Source organism: Delphinus delphis, chromosome 1 (assembly GCF_949987515.2).
Source record: "Delphinus delphis chromosome 1, mDelDel1.2, whole genome shotgun sequence".
Lineage (NCBI taxonomy): Eukaryota > Metazoa > Chordata > Mammalia > Artiodactyla > Delphinidae > Delphinus > Delphinus delphis.
In genome coordinates this window covers 184833742-184850298 of record NC_082683.1, presented here as the reverse complement: position 1 = coordinate 184850298, position 16557 = coordinate 184833742, and positions in this window count along the sequence as shown.

Genomic DNA, 16557 nt, shown 5'->3' with positions numbered 1-16557 from the left:
CAGGGCCTTAGCAGCACAATGAGTGGATTCAGGTATGATGATTCTAACTGAAGTAAGTCACACAGAAAAAGAAACATCATAAGATATCAGTAATACACGGAATGTAAACTTGGCTACACAGGAACTGAATTACAGAACAGAACAGGGTCTCAAATTTAGAAAACCAACTTATGCTTGCTTAAGGGTAAAGGTGAGTTGGGGTGCTGCATAAAACCCGAGATTGAAATGAGCACAGATAAAGTTCCTTAAGCCAAATATGGAATAGACAAGAGCTACTCCTTGCTCAACGAAATGGACTCAACACCCCATATTAAACGCCTAAGAATGTACCTGACTAGTAAGTATCTTAAAACCTATGGATTGCTATGTCTCTGAAAGAGAATCAAGCATGTGTACAGGGGCATAAACGCAGCAGTGATAGGATTGGAGAGGTTCGGTGAGCAAATGAAGACCCTTTGAAGTCATATTGCATGGTACCCATTCCACGGGTTTCAACTACCCAGGTTTAAGGTATTCTTCCTTCAGCTAAAACATGCATGTGGAACCTAGAGTATGATCAACCATGTGATCGGGAGACGTGTTCAAATATGTCTCAGTTTTCCTCCCCTGGTACTCGGGTGCAACATTCCAGACGCTTTCCTAACACTCTCCCCACTTGGAGAGTCAGTCCCTTTAACCTCCTGTTTGGCCCAGTTTGCAATTTCTGCGGAAGATGAACAGGAATAGCGAGAACCAATGAGAGGCTAGCTGGAGGTGTCTGGACGGGCAAATTTAACTCTCATTTCCCACCAGGAAGAGGAATTAACCAAAGGCTCAGCATGCCGGGCCGGAACCAGATTAGGGCCTGAAGCCATCCTGCGGTGTTGCGGCCAGGTCACAAGAAAGCGAGTTGAAGAAAGGAGCTCAGGGGCACTGTAATTCACAAACCTGCAGAGTTATAAATGACAGCTATCGTCCAAAAATAGACTGAAGTAAGGCTGCCAAGAGGACTTGAAAGCGGGGCAGAATTGCAGGAAACCGATTTCAGGAGGTAGACTGGAATTGCATTGAAAGCATAGGAAAAGAGGCAGAACGTCCACAATGATGCACTTGGCCAAAAAGGGCGTATGCGTTTTTTCATGAATATATTCAGGAAAAAACGCATACGCCCTTTTTGGCCAACCAAGCAAGCTTGCAAAGGAAATCTGCACTACAATAAAGTCTCACTTCCCCCCGGTCAAAAGGGCCATCTGAAAAAAGTGTAAAATCCAGAAAGGCAGGACAGGCCATGGAGAACTGGGAGCCTTGTTATGCTGATGGGCGGGATGTAAATTGCCAACAACCACTCGGGAGAAGTGTATGGTGTTTCCTGAAACATCTGAAAAACAAAGCAACAGAACCTACGGCACTGCCACTTATGGTCCTATAGCTTAGGGAAATTAAAATCAAAAAGACACAGCCACCCCAAAGTTTGGAACGGCTCTGTTTACAAGAACCTCGTTTACAGTACAAGTTCAACATCGCAGAAAGTGAAAAATGGATAAAGAAGTTGTGGTATTTACTTACAAAGCAATATCACTCAGCAATGAAATCTGTGTCATCAGGCCCTTAGCAGCACAATGAGTGGATTCAGGTATGATGATTCTAACTGAAATAAGTCACACAGAAAAAGAAACATCATAAGGTATCAGTAATACACGGAATGTAAACTTGGCTACACAGGAACTGAATTACAGAACAGAACAGGGTCTCAAATTTAGAAAACCAACTTATTCTTGCTTAAGGGTAAAGGTGAGTTGGGGTGCTGCATAAAACCAGAGATTGAAATGAGCACAGATAAAGTTCCTTAAGCCAAATATGGAATAGACAAGAGCTACTCCTTGCTCAACGAAATGGACTCAACACCGCATATTAAACGCCTAAGAATGTACCTGACTAGTAAGTATCTTAAAACCTATGGATTGCTATGTCTCCGAAAGAGAATCAAGCATGTGTACAGGGGCATAAACGCAGCAGTGATAGGATTGGAGAGGTTCGGTGAGCAAATGAAGACCCTTTGAAGTCATATTGCATGGTACCCATTCCACGGGTTTCAACTACCCAGGTTTAAGGTATTCTTCCTTCAGCTAAAACATGCATGTGGAACCTAGAGTATGATCAACCATGTGATCGGGAGACGTGTTCAAATATGTCTCAGTTTTCCTCCCCTGGTACTCGGGTGCAACATTCCAGACGCTTTACTAACACTCTCCCCACTTGGAGAGTCAGTCCCTTTAACCTCCTGTTTGGCCCAGTTTGCAATTTCTGCGGAAGATGAACAGGAATAGCGAGAACCAATGAGAGGCTAGCTGGAGGTGTCTGGACGGGCAAATTTAACTCTCATTTCCCACCAGGAAGAGGAATTAACCAAAGGCTCAGCATGCCGTGCCGGAACCAGATTAGGGCCTGAAGCCATCCTGCGGTGTTGCGGCCAGGTCACAAGAAAGCGAGTTGAAGAAAGGAGCTCAGGGGCACTGTAATTCACAAACCTGCAGAGTTATAAATGACAGCTATCGTCCAAAAATAGACTGAAGTAAGGCTGCCAAGAGGACTTGAAAGCGGGGCAGAATTGCAGGAAACCGATTTCAGGAGGTAGACTGGAATTGCATTGAAAGCATAGGAAAAGAGGCAGAACGTCCACAATGATGCACTTGGCCAAAAAGGGCGTATGCGTTTTTTCCTGAATATATTCAGGAAAAAACGCATACGCCCTTTTTGGCCAACCAAGCAAGCTTGCAAAGGAAATCTGCACTACAATGAAGTCTCACTTCCCCCCGGTCAAAAGGGCCATCTGAAAAAAGTGTAAAATCCAGAAAGGCAGGACAGGCCATGGAGAACTGGGAGCCTTGTTATGCTGATGGGCGGGATGTAAATTGCCAACAGACACTCGGGAGAAGTGTATGGTGTTTCCTGAAACATCTAAAAAACAAAGCAACAGAGCCTAGGGCACTGCCACTTATGGTCCTATAGCTTAGGGAAATTAAAATCAAAAAGACAGAGCCACCCCAAAGTTTGGAACGGCTCTGTTTACAAGAACCTCGTTTACAGTACAAGTTCAACATCGCAGAAAGTGAAAAATGGATAAAGAAGTTGTGGTATTTACTTACAAAGCAATATCACTCAGCAATGAAATCTGTGTCATCAGGCCCTTAGCAGCACAATGAGTGGATTCAGGTATGATGATTCTAACTGAAATAAGTCACACAGAAAAAGAAACATCATAAGATATCAGTAATACACGGAATGTAAACTTGGCTACACAGGAACTGAATTACAGAACAGAACAGGGTCTCAAATTTAGAAAACCAACTTATTCTTGCTTAAGGGTAAAGGTGAGTTGGGGTGCTGCATAAAACCAGAGATTGAAATGAGCACAGATAAAGTTCCTTAAGCCAAATATGGAATAGACAAGAGCTACTCCTTGCTCAACGAAATGGACACAACACCCCATATTAAAGGCCTAAGAATGTACCTGACTAGTAAGTATCTTAAAACCTATGGATTGCTATGTCTCTGAAAGAGAATCAAGCATGTGTACAGGGGCATAAACGCAGCAGTGATAGGATTGGAGAGGTTCGGTGAGCAAATGAAGACCCTTTGAAGTCATATTGCATGGTACTCATTCCACGGGTTTCAACTACCCAGGTTTAAGGTATTCTTCCTTCAGCTAAAACATGCATGTGGAACCTAGAGTATGATCAACCATGTGATCGGGAGACGTGTTCAAATATGTCTCAGTTTTCCTCCCCTGGTACTCGGGTGCAACATTCCAGACACTTTACTAACACTCTCCCCACTTGGAGAGTCAGTCCCTTTAACCTCCTGTTTGGCCCAGTTTGCAATTTCTGCGGAAGATGAACAGGAATAGCGAGAACCAATGAGAGGCTAGCTGGAGGTGTCTGGACGGGCAAATTTAACTCTCATTTCCCACCAGGAAGAGGAAATAACCAAAGGCTCAGCGTGCCGTACCGGAACCAGATTAGGGCCTGAAGCCATCCTGCGGTGTTGCGGCCAGGTCACAAGAAAGCGAGTTGAAGAAAGGAGCTCAGGGTCACTGTAATTCACAAACCTGCAGAGTTATAAATGACAGCTATCCTCCAAAAATAGACTGAAGTAAGGCTGCCAAGAGGACTTGAAAGCGGGGCAGAATTGCAGGAAACCGATTTCAGGAGGTAGACTGGAATTGCATTGAAAGCATAGGAAAAGAGGCAGAACGTCCACAATGATGCACTTGGCCAAAAAGGGCGTATGCGTTTTTTCCTGAATATATTCAGGAAAAAAAGCATACGCCCTTTTTGGCCAACCAAGCAAGCTTGCAAAGGAAATCTGCACTACAATGAAGTCTCACTTCCCCCCGGTCAAAAGGGCCATCTGAAAAAAGTGTAAAATCCAGAAAGGCAGGACAGGCCATGGAGAACTGGGAGCCTTGTTATGCTGATGGGCGGGATGTAAATTGCCAACAGACACTCGGGAGAAGTGTATGGTGTTTCCTGAAACATCTAAAAAACAAAGCAACAGAACCTAGGGCACTTCCACTTATGGTCCTATAGCTTAGGGAAATTAAAATCAAAAAAACACAGCCACCCCAAAGTTTGGAACGGCTCTGTTTACAAGAACCTCGTTTACAGTACAAGTTCAACATCGCAGAAAGTGAAAAATGGATAAAGAAGTTGTGGTATTTACTTACAAAGCAATATCACTCAGCAATGAAATTTGTGTCATCACGCCCTTAGCAGCACAATGAGTGGATTCAGGTATGATGATTCTAACTGAAGTAAGTCACACAGAAAAAGAAACATCATAAGATATCAGTAATACACGGAATGTAAACTTGGCTACACAGGAACTGAATTACAGAACAGAACAGGGTCTCAAATTTAGAAAACCAACTTATGCTTGCTTAAGGGTAAAGGTGAGTTGGGGTGCTGCATAAAACCAGAGATTGAAATGAGCACAGATAAAGTTCCTTAAGTCAAATATGGAATAGACAAGAGCTACTCCTTGCTCAACGAAATGGACTCAACACCGCATATTAAACGCCTAAGAATGTACCTGACTAGAAAGTATCTTAAAACCTATGGATTGCTATGTCTCCGAAAGAGAATCAAGCATGTGTACAGGGGCATAAACGCAGCAGTGATAGGATTGGAGAGGTTCGGTGAGCAAATGAAGACCCTTTGAAGTCATATTGCATGGTACCCATTACACGGGTCTTAACTCTCCAGGTTTAAGGTATTCGTCCTTCAGCTAAAACATGCATGTGGAACCCAAGTATAATCAACCATGTGAACGGGAGACGTGTTCAAATATGTCTCAGTTTTCCTCCCCTGGTACTCGGGTGCAACATTCCAGACGCTTTACTAACACTCTCCCCACTTGGAGAGTCAGCGCCTTTAACCTCCTGTTTGGCCCAGTTTGCAATTTCTGCGGAAGATGAACAGGAATAGCGAGAACCAATGAGAGGCTAGCTGGAGGTGTCTGGACGGGCAAATTTAACTCTCATTTCCCACCAGGAAGAGGAATTAACCAAAGGCTCAGCATGCCGGGCCGGAACCAGATTAGGGCCTGAAGCCATCCTGCGGTGTTGCGGCCAGGTCACAAGAAAGCGAGTTGAAGAAAGGAGCTCAGGGGCACTGTAATTCACAAACCTGCAGAGTTATAAATGACAGCTATCGTCCAAAAATAGACTGAAGTAAGGCTGCCAAGAGGACTTGAAAGCGGGGCAGAATTGCAGGAAACCGATTTCAGGAGGTAGACTGGAATTGCATTGAAAGCATAGGAAAAGAGGCAGAACGTCCACAATGATGCACTTGGCCAAAAAGGGCGTATGCGTTTTTTCCTGAATATATTCAGGAAAAAACGCATACGCCCTTTTTGGCCAACCAAGCAAGCTTGCAAAGGAAATCTGCACTACAATGAAGTCTCACTTCCCCCCGGTCAAAAGGGCCATCTGAAAAAAGTGTAAAATCCAGAAAGGCCACAGGCCATTGAGAACTGGGAGCCTTGTTATGCTGATGGGCGGGATGTAAATTGCCAACAGACACTTGGGAGAAGTGTATGGTGTTTCCTGAAACATCTAAAAAACAAAGCAACAGAGCCTAGGGCACTGCCACTTATGGTCCTATAGCTTAGGGAAATTAAAATCAAAAAGACACAGCCACCCCAAAGTTTGGGACGCCTCTGTTTACAAGAACCTCGTTTACAGTACAAGTTCAACATCGCAGAAAGTGAAAAATGGATAAAGAAGTTGTGGTATTTACTTACAAAGCAATATCACTCAGCAATGAAATCTGTGTCATCAGGCCCTTAGCAGCACAATGAGTGGATTCAGGTATGATGATTCTAACTGAAGTAAGTCACACAGAAAAAGAAACATCATAAGATATCAGTAATACACGGAATGTAAACTTGGCTACACAGGAACTGAATTACAGAACAGAACAGGGTCTCAAATTTAGAAAACCAACTTATGCTTGCTTAAGGGTAAAGGTGAGTTGGGGTGCTGCATAAAACCAGAGATTGAAATGAGCACAGATAAAGTTCCTTAAGTCAAATATGGAATAGACAAGAGCTACTCCTTGCTCAACGAAATGGACTCAACACCGCATATTAAACGCCTAAGAATGTACCTGACTAGTAAGTATCTTAAAACCTATGGATTGCTATGTCTCCGAAAGAGAATCAAGCAAGTGTACAGGGGCATAAACGCAGCAGTGATAGGATTGGAGAGGTTCGGTGAGCAAATGAAGACCCTTTGAAGTCATATTGCATGGTACCCATTACACGGGTCTTAACTTTCCAGGTTTAAGATACTTTTCCTTCAGCTAAAACATGCATGTGGAACCCAAGCATAATCAACCATGTGAACGGGAGACGTGTTCAAATATGTCTCAGTTTTCCTCCCCTGGTACTCGGGTGCAACATTCCAGACGCTTTACTAACACTCTCCCCACTTGGAGAGTCAGCGCCTTTAACCTCCTGTTTGGCCCAGTTTGCAATTTCTGCGGAAGATGAACAGGAATAGCGAGAACCAATGAGAGGCTAGCTGGAGGTGTCTGGACGGGCAAATTTAACTCTCATTTCCCACCAGGAAGAGGAATTAACCAAAGGCTCAGCGTGCCGGGCCGGAACCAGATTAGGGCCTGAAGCCATCCTGCGGTGTTGCGGCCAGGTCACAAGAAAGCGAGTTGAAGAAAGGAGCTCAGGGGCACTGTAATTCACAAACCTGCAGAGTTATAAATGACAGCTATCGTCCAAAAATAGACTGAAGTAAGGCTGCCAAGAGGACTTGAAAGCGGGGCAGAATTGCAGGAAACCGATTTCAGGAGGTAGACTGGAATTGCATTGAAAGCATAGGAAAAGAGGCAGAACGTCCACAATGATGCACTTGGCCAAAAAGGGCGTATGCGTTTTTTCCTGAATATATTCAGGAAAAAACGCATACGCCCTTTTTGGCCAACCAAGCAAGCTTGCAAAGGAAATCTGCACTACAATGAAGTCTCACTTCCCCCCGGTCAAAAGGGCCATCTGAAAAAAGTGTAAAATCCAGAAAGGCAACAGGCCATTGAGAACTGGGAGCCTTGTTATGCTGATGGGCGGGATGTAAATTGCCAACAGACACTTGGGAGAAGTGTATGGTGTTTCCTGAAACATCTAAAAAACAAAGCAACAGAGCCTAGGGCACTTCCACTTATGGTCCTATAGCTTAGGGAAATTAAAATCAAAAAGACACAGCCACCCCAAAGTTTGGAATGGCTCTGTTTACAAGAACCTCGTTTACAGTACAAGTTCAACATCGCAGAAAGTGAAAAATGGATAAAGAAGTTGTGGTATTCACTTACAAAGCAATATCACTCAGCAATGAAATCTATGTCATCAGGCCCTTAGCAGCACAATGAGTGGATTCAGGTATGATGATTCTAACTGAAATAAGTCACACAGAAAAAGAAACATCATAAGATATCAGTAATACATGGAATGGAAACTTGGCTACACAGGAACTGAATTACAGAACAGAACAGGGCCTCAAATTTAGAAAAACAACTTATGCTTGCTTAAGGGTAAAGGTGAGTTGGGGTGCTGCATAAAGCCAGAGATTGAAATGAGCACAGATAAAGTTCCTTAAGCCAAATATGGAATAGACAAGAGCTACTTCTTGCTCAACGAAATGGACTCAACACCGCATATTAAAAGCCTAAGAATGTACCTGACTTGTAAGTATCTTAAAACCTATGGATTGCTATGTCTCCGAAAGAGAATCAAGCATGTGTACAGGGGCATAAACGCAGCAGTGATAGGATTGGAGAGGTTCGGTGAGCAAATGAAGACCCTTTGAAGTCATATTGCATGGTACCCATTCCACGGGTTTCAACTACCCAGGTTTAAGGTATTCTTCCTTCAGCTAAAACATGCATGTGGAACCTAGAGTATGATCAACCATGTGATCAGGAGACGTGTTCAAATATGTCTCAGTTTTCCTCCCCTGGTACTCGGGTGCAACATTCCAGACGCTTTACTAACACTCTCCCCACTTGGAGAGTCAGCGCCTTTAACCTCCTGTTTGGCCCAGTTTGCAATTTCTGCGGAAGATGAACAGGAATAGCGAGAACCAATGAGAGGCTAGCTGGAGGTGTCTGGACGGGCAAATTTAACTCTCATTTCCCACCAGGAAGAGGAATTAAACAAAGGCTCAGCATGCCGTACCGGAACCAGATTAGGGCCTGAAGCCATCCTGCTGTGTTGCGGCCAGCTCAAAAGAAAGCGAGTTGAAGAAAGGAGCTCAGGGGCACTGTAATTCACAAACCTGCAGAGTTATAAATGACAGCTATCGTCCAAAAATAGACTGAAGTAAGGCTGCCAAGAGGACTTGAAAGCGGGGCAGAATTGCAGGAAACCGATTTCAGGAGGTAGACTGGAATTGCATTGAAAGCATAGGAAAAGAGGCAGAACGTCCACAATGATGCACTTGGCCAAAAAGGGCGTATGCGTTTTTTCCTGAATATATTCAGGAAAAAACGCATACGCCCTTTTTGGCCAACCAAGCAAGCTTGCAAAGGAAATCTGCACTACAATGAAGTCTCACTTCCCCCCGGTCAAAAGGGCCATCTGAAAAAAGTGTAAAATCCAGAAAGGCAGGACAGGTCATGGAGAACTGGGAGCCTTGTTATGCTGATGGGCGGGATGTAAATTGCCAACAACCATTCGGGAGAAGTGTATGGTGTTTCCTGAAACATCTAAAAAACAAAGCAACAGAACCTAGGGCACTTCCACTTATGGTCCTATAGCTTAGGGAAATTAAAATCAAAAAGACACAGCCACCTCAAAGTTTGGAACGGCTCTGTTTACAAGAACCTCGTTTACAGTACAAGTTCAACATCGCAGAAAGTGAAAAATGGATAAAGAAGTTGTGGTATTTACTTACAAAGCAATATCACTCAGCAATGAAATCTGTGTCATCAGGCCCTTAGCAGCACAATGAGTGGATTCAGGTACGATGATTCTAACTGAAATAAGTCACACAGAAAAAGAAACATCATAAGATATCAGTAATACACGGAATGTAAACTTGGCTACACAGGAACTGAATTACAGAACAGAACAGGGTCTCAAATTTAGAAAACCAACTTATGCTTGCTTAAGGGTAAAGGTGAGTTGGGGTGCTGCATAAAACCAGAGATTGAAATGAGCACAGATAAAGTTCCTTAAGTCAAATATGGAATAGACAAGAGCTACTCCTTGCTCAACAAAATGGACTCAACACCGCATATTAAACGCCTAAGAATGTACCTGACTAGTAAGTATCGGAAAACCTATGGATTGCTATGTCTCCGAAAGAGAATCAAGCATGTGTACAGGGGCATAAACGCAGCAGTGATAGGATTGGAGAGGTTCGGTGAGCAAATGAAGACCCTTTGAAGTCATATTGCATGGTACCGATTACACGGGTCTTAACTTTCCAGGTTTAAGATATTTTTCCTTCAGCTAAAACATGCATGTGGAACCCAAGTATGATCAACCATGTGAACGGGAGACGTGTTCAAATATGTCTCAGTTTTCCTCCCCTGGTACTCGGGTGCAACATTCCAGACGCTTTACTAACACTCTCCCCACTTGGAGAGTCAGTCCCTTTAACCTCCTGTTTGGCCCAGTTTGCAATTTCTGCGGAAGATGAACAGGAATAGCGAGAACCAATGAGAGGCTAGCTGGAGGTGTCTGGACGGGCAAATTTAACTCTCATTTCCCACCAGGAAGAGGAAATAACCAAAGGCTCAGCGTGCCGTACCGGAACCAGATTAGGTCCTGAAGCCATCCTGCGGTGTTGCGGCCAGGTCACAAGAAAGCGAGTTGAAGAAAGGAGCTCAGGGGCACTGTAATTCACAAACCTGCAGAGTTATAAATGACAGCTATCGTCCAAAAATAGACTGAAGTAAGGCTGCCAAGAGGACTTGAAAGCGGGGCAGAATTGCAGGAAACCGATTTCAGGAGGTAGACTGGAATTGCATTGAAAGCATAGGAAAAGAGGCAGAACGTCCACAATGATGCACTTGGCCAAAAAGGGCGTATGCGTTTTTTCCTGAATATATTCAGGAAAAAACGCATACGCCCTTTTTGGCCAACCAAGCAAGCTTGCAAAGGAAATCTGCACTACAATGAAGTCTCACTTCCCCCCGGTCAAAAGGGCCATCTGAAAAAAGTGTAAAATCCAGAAAGGCAGGACAGGCCATGGAGAACTGGGAGCCTTGTTATGCTGATGGGCGGGATGTAAATTGCCAACAGACACTCGGGAGAAGTGTATGGCGTTTCCTGAAACATCTAAAAAACAAAGCAACAGAACCTAGGGCACTTCCACTTATGGTCCTATAGCTTAGGGAAATTAAAATCAAAAAGACACAGCCACCCCAAAGTTTGGAATGGCTCTGTTTACAATAACCTCGTTTATAGTACAAGTTCAACATCGCAGAAAGTGAAAAATGGATAAAGAAGTTGTGGTATTTACTTACAAAGCAATATCACTCAGCAATGAAATCTGTGTCATCAGGCCCTTAGCAGCACAATGAGTGGATTCAGGTATGATGATTCTAACTGAAGTAAGTCACACAGAAAAAGAAACATCATAAGATATCAGTAATACACGGAATGTAAACTTGGCTACACAGGAACTGAATTACAGAACAGAACACGGTCTCAAATTTAGAAAACCAACTTATGCTTGCTTAAGGGTAAAGGTGAGTTGGGGTGCTGCATAAAACCAGAGATTGAAATGAGCACAGATTAAGTTCCTTAAGTCAAATATGGAATAGACAAGAGCTACTCCTTGCTCAACGAAATGGACTCAACACCGCATATTAAACGCCTAAGAATGTACCTGACTAGTAAGTATCTTAAAACCTATGGATTGCTATGTCTCCGAAAGAGAATCAAGCATGTGTACAGGGGCATAAACACAGCAGTGATAGGATTGGAGAGGTTCGGTGAGCAAATGAAGACCCTTTGAAGTCATATTGCATGGTACCCATTACACGGGTCTTAACTTTCCAGGTTTAAGATATTCTTCCTTCAGCTAAAACATGCATGTGGAACCCAAGTATGATCAACCATGTGAACGGGAGACGTGTTCAAATATGTCTCAGTTTTCCTCCCCTGGTACTCGGGTGCAACATTCCAGACGCTTTACTAACACTCTCCCCACTTGGAGAGTCAGTCCCTTTAACCTCCTGTTTGGCCCAGTTTGCAATTTCTGCGGAAGATGAACAGGAATAGCGAGAACCAATGAGAGACTAGCTGGAGGTGTCTGGACGGGCAAATTTAACTCTCATTTCCCACCAGGAAGAGAAAATAACCAAAGGCTCAGCGTGCCGTGCCGGAACCAGATTAGGGCCTGAAGCCATCCTGCGGTGTTGCGGCCAGGTCACAAGAAAGCGAGTTGAAGAAAGGAGCTCAGGGGCACTGTAATTCACAAACCTGCAGAGTTATAAATGACAGCTATCGTCCAAAAATAGACTGAAGTAAGGCTGCCAAGAGGACTTGAAAGCGGGGCAGAATTGCAGGAAACCGATTTCAGGAGGTAGACTGGAATTGCATTGAAAGCATAGGAAAAGAGGCAGAACGTCCACAATGATGCACTTGGCCAAAAAGGGCGTATGCGTTTTTTCCTGAATATATTCAGGAAAAAACGCATACGCCCTTTTTGGCCAACCAAGCAAGCTTGCAAAGGAAATCTGCACTACAATGAAGTCTCACTTCCCCCCGGTCAAAAGGGCCATCTGAAAAAAGTGTAAAATCCAGGAAGGCAGGACAGGCCATGGAGAACTGGGAGCCTTGTAATGCTGATGGGCGGGATGTAAATTGCCAACAGACACTCGGGAGAAGTGTATGGTGTTTCCTGAAACATCTAAAAAACAAAGCAACAGAGCCTAGGGCACTTCCACTTATGGTCCTATAGCTTAGGGAAATTAAAATCAAAAAGACACAGCCACCCCAAAGTTTGGAATGGCTCTGTTTACAAGAACCTCGTTTACAGTACAAGTTCAACATCGCAGAAAGTGAAAAATGGATAAAGAAGTTGTGGTATTCACTTACAAAGCAATATCACTCAGCAATGAAATCTATGTCATCAGGCCCTTAGCAGCACAATGAGTGGATTCAGGTATGATGATTCTAACTGAAATAAGTCACACAGAAAAAGAAACATCATAAGATATCAGTAATACATGGAATGGAAACTTGGCTACACAGGAACTGAATTACAGAACAGAACAGGGCCTCAAATTTAGAAAAACAACTTATGCTTGCTTAAGGGTAAAGGTGAGTTGGGGTGCTGCATAAAACCAGAGATTGAAATGAGCACAGATAAAGTTCCTTAAGCCAAATATGGAATAGACAAGAGCTACTTCTTGCTCAACGAAATGGACTCAACACCGCATATTAAATGCCTAAGAATGTACCTGACTTGTAAGTATCTTAAAACCTATGGATTGCTATGTCTCCGAAAGAGAATCAAGCATGTGTACAGGGGCATAAACGCAGCAGTGATAGGATTGGAGAGGTTCGGTGAGCAAATGAAGACCCTTTGAAGTCATATTGCATGGTACCCATTCCACGGGTTTCAACTACCCAGGTTTAAGGTATTCTTCCTTCAGCTAAAACATGCATGTGGAACCTAGAGTATGATCAACCATGTGATCAGGAGACGTGTTCAAATATGTCTCAGTTTTCCTCCCCTGGTACTCGGGTGCAACATTCCAGACGCTTTACTAACACTCTCCCCACTTGGAGAGTCAGCGCCTTTAACCTCCTGTTTGGCCCAGTTTGCAATTTCTGCGGAAGATGAACAGGAATAGCGAGAACCAATGAGAGGCTAGCTGGAGGTGTCTGGACGGGCAAATTTAACTCTCATTTCCCACCAGGAAGAGGAATTAAACAAAGGCTCAGCATGCCGTACCGGAACCAGATTAGGGCCTGAAGCCATCCTGCGGTGTTGCGGCCAGCTCAAAAGAAAGCGAGTTGAAGAAAGGAGCTCAGGGGCACTGTAATTCACAAACCTGCAGAGTTATAAATGACAGCTATCGTCCAAAAATAGACTGAAGTAAGGCTGCCAAGAGGACTTGAAAGCGGGGCAGAATTGCAGGAAACCGATTTCAGGAGGTAGACTGGAATTGCATTGAAAGCATAGGAAAAGAGGCAGAACGTCCACAATGATGCACTTGGCCAAAAAGGGCGTATGCGTTTTTTCCTGAATATATTCAGGAAAAAACGCATACGCCCTTTCTGGCCAACCAAGCAAGCTTGCAAAGGAAATCTGCACTACAATGAAGTCTCACTTCCCCCCGGTCAAAAGGGCCATCTGAAAAAAGTGTAAAATCCAGAAAGGCAGGACAGGTCATGGAGAACTGGGAGCCTTGTTATGCTGATGGGCGGGATGTAAATTGCCAACAACCATTCGGGAGAAGTGTATGGTGTTTCCTGAAACATCTAAAAAACAAAGCAACAGAACCTAGGGCACTTCCACTTATGGTCCTATAGCTTAGGGAAATTAAAATCAAAAAGACACAGCCACCTCAAAGTTTGGAACGGCTCTGTTTACAAGAACCTCGTTTACAGTACAAGTTCAACATCGCAGAAAGTGAAAAATGGATAAAGAAGTTGTGGTATTTACTTACAAAGCAATATCACTCAGCAATGAAATCTGTGTCATCAGGCCCTTAGCAGCACAATGAGTGGATTCAGGTACGATGATTCTAACTGAAATAAGTCACACAGAAAAAGAAACATCATAAGATATCAGTAATACACGGAATGTAAACTTGGCTACACAGGAACTGAATTACAGAACAGAACAGGGTCTCAAATTTAGAAAACCAACTTATGCTTGCTTAAGGGTAAAGGTGAGTTGGGGTGCTGCATAAAACCAGAGATTGAAATGAGCACAGATAAAGTTCCTTAAGTCAAATATGGAATAGACAAGAGCTACTCCTTGCTCAACAAAATGGACTCAACACCGCATATTAAACGCCTAAGAATGTACCTGACTAGTAAGTATCGGAAAACCTATGGATTGCTATGTCTCCGAAAGAGAATCAAGCATGTGTACAGGGGCATAAACGCAGCAGTGATAGGATTGGAGAGGTTCGGTGAGCAAATGAAGACCCTTTGAAGTCATATTGCATGGTACCGATTACACGGGTCTTAACTTTCCAGGTTTAAGATATTTTTCCTTCAGCTAATACATGCATGTGGAACCCAAGTATGATCAACCATGTGAACGGGAGACGTGTTCAAATATGTCTCAGTTTTCCTCCCCTGGTACTCGGGTGCAACATTCCAGACGCTTTACTAACACTCTCCCCACTTGGAGAGTCAGTCCCTTTAACCTCCTGTTTGGCCCAGTTTGCAATTTCTGCGGAAGATGAACAGGAATAGCGAGAACCAATGAGAGGCTAGCTGGAGGTGTCTGGACGGGCAAATTTAACTCTCATTTCCCACCAGGAAGAGGAAATAACCAAAGGCTCAGCGTGCCGTACCGGAACCAGATTAGGTCCTGAAGCCATCCTGCGGTGTTGCGGCCAGGTCACAAGAAAGCGAGTTGAAGAAAGGAGCTCAGGGGCACTGTAATTCACAAACCTGCAGAGTTATAAATGACAGCTATCGTCCAAAAATAGACTGAAGTAAGGCTGCCAAGAGGACTTGAAAGCGGGGCAGAATTGCAGGAAACCGATTTCAGGAGGTAGACTGGAATTGCATTGAAAGCATAGGAAAAGAGGCAGAACGTCCACAATGATGCACTTGGCCAAAAAGGGCGTATGCGTTTTTTCCTGAATATATTCAGGAAAAAACGCATACGCCCTTTTTGGCCAACCAAGCAAGCTTGCAAAGGAAATCTGCACTACAATGAAGTCTCACTTCCCCCCGGTCAAAAGGGCCATCTGAAAAAAGTGTAAAATCCAGAAAGGCAGGACAGGCCATGGAGAACTGGGAGCCTTGTTATGCTGATGGGCGGGATGTAAATTGCCAACAGACACTCGGGAGAAGTGTATGGCGTTTCCTGAAACATCTAAAAAACAAAGCAACAGAACCTAGGGCACTTCCACTTATGGTCCTATAGCTTAGGGAAATTAAAATCAAAAAGACACAGCCACCCCAAAGTTTGGAATGGCTCTGTTTACAATAACCTCGTTTATAGTACAAGTTCAACATCGCAGAAAGTGAAAAATGGATAAAGAAGTTGTGGTATTTACTTACAAAGCAATATCACTCAGCAATGAAATCTGTGTCATCAGGCCCTTAGCAGCACAATGAGTGGATTCAGGTATGATGATTCTAACTGAAGTAAGTCACACAGAAAAAGAAACATCATAAGATATCAGTAATACACGGAATGTAAACTTGGCTACACAGGAACTGAATTACAGAACAGAACACGGTCTCAAATTTAGAAAACCAACTTATGCTTGCTTAAGGGTAAAGGTGAGTTGGGGTGCTGCATAAAACCAGAGATTGAAATGAGCACAGATTAAGTTCCTTAAGTCAAATATGGAATAGACAAGAGCTACTCCTTGCTCAACGAAATGGACTCAACACCGCATATTAAACGCCTAAGAATGTACCTGACTAGTAAGTATCTTAAAACCTATGGATTGCTATGTCTCCGAAAGAGAATCAAGCATGTGTACAGGGGCATAAACACAGCAGTGATAGGATTGGAGAGGTTCGGTGAGCAAATGAAGACCCTTTGAAGTCATATTGCATGGTACCCATTACACGGGTCTTAACTTTCCAGGTTTAAGATATTCTTCCTTCAGCTAAAACATGCATGTGGAACCCAAGTATGATCAACCATGTGAACGGGAGACGTGTTCAAATATGTCTCAGTTTTCCTCCCCTGGTACTCGGGTGCAACATTCCAGACGCTTTACTAACACTCTCCCCACTTGGAGAGTCAGTCCCTTTAACCTCCTGTTTGGCCCAGTTTGCAATTTCTGCGGAAGATGAACAGGAATAGCGAGAACCAATGAGAGACTAGCTGGAGGTGTCTGGACGGGC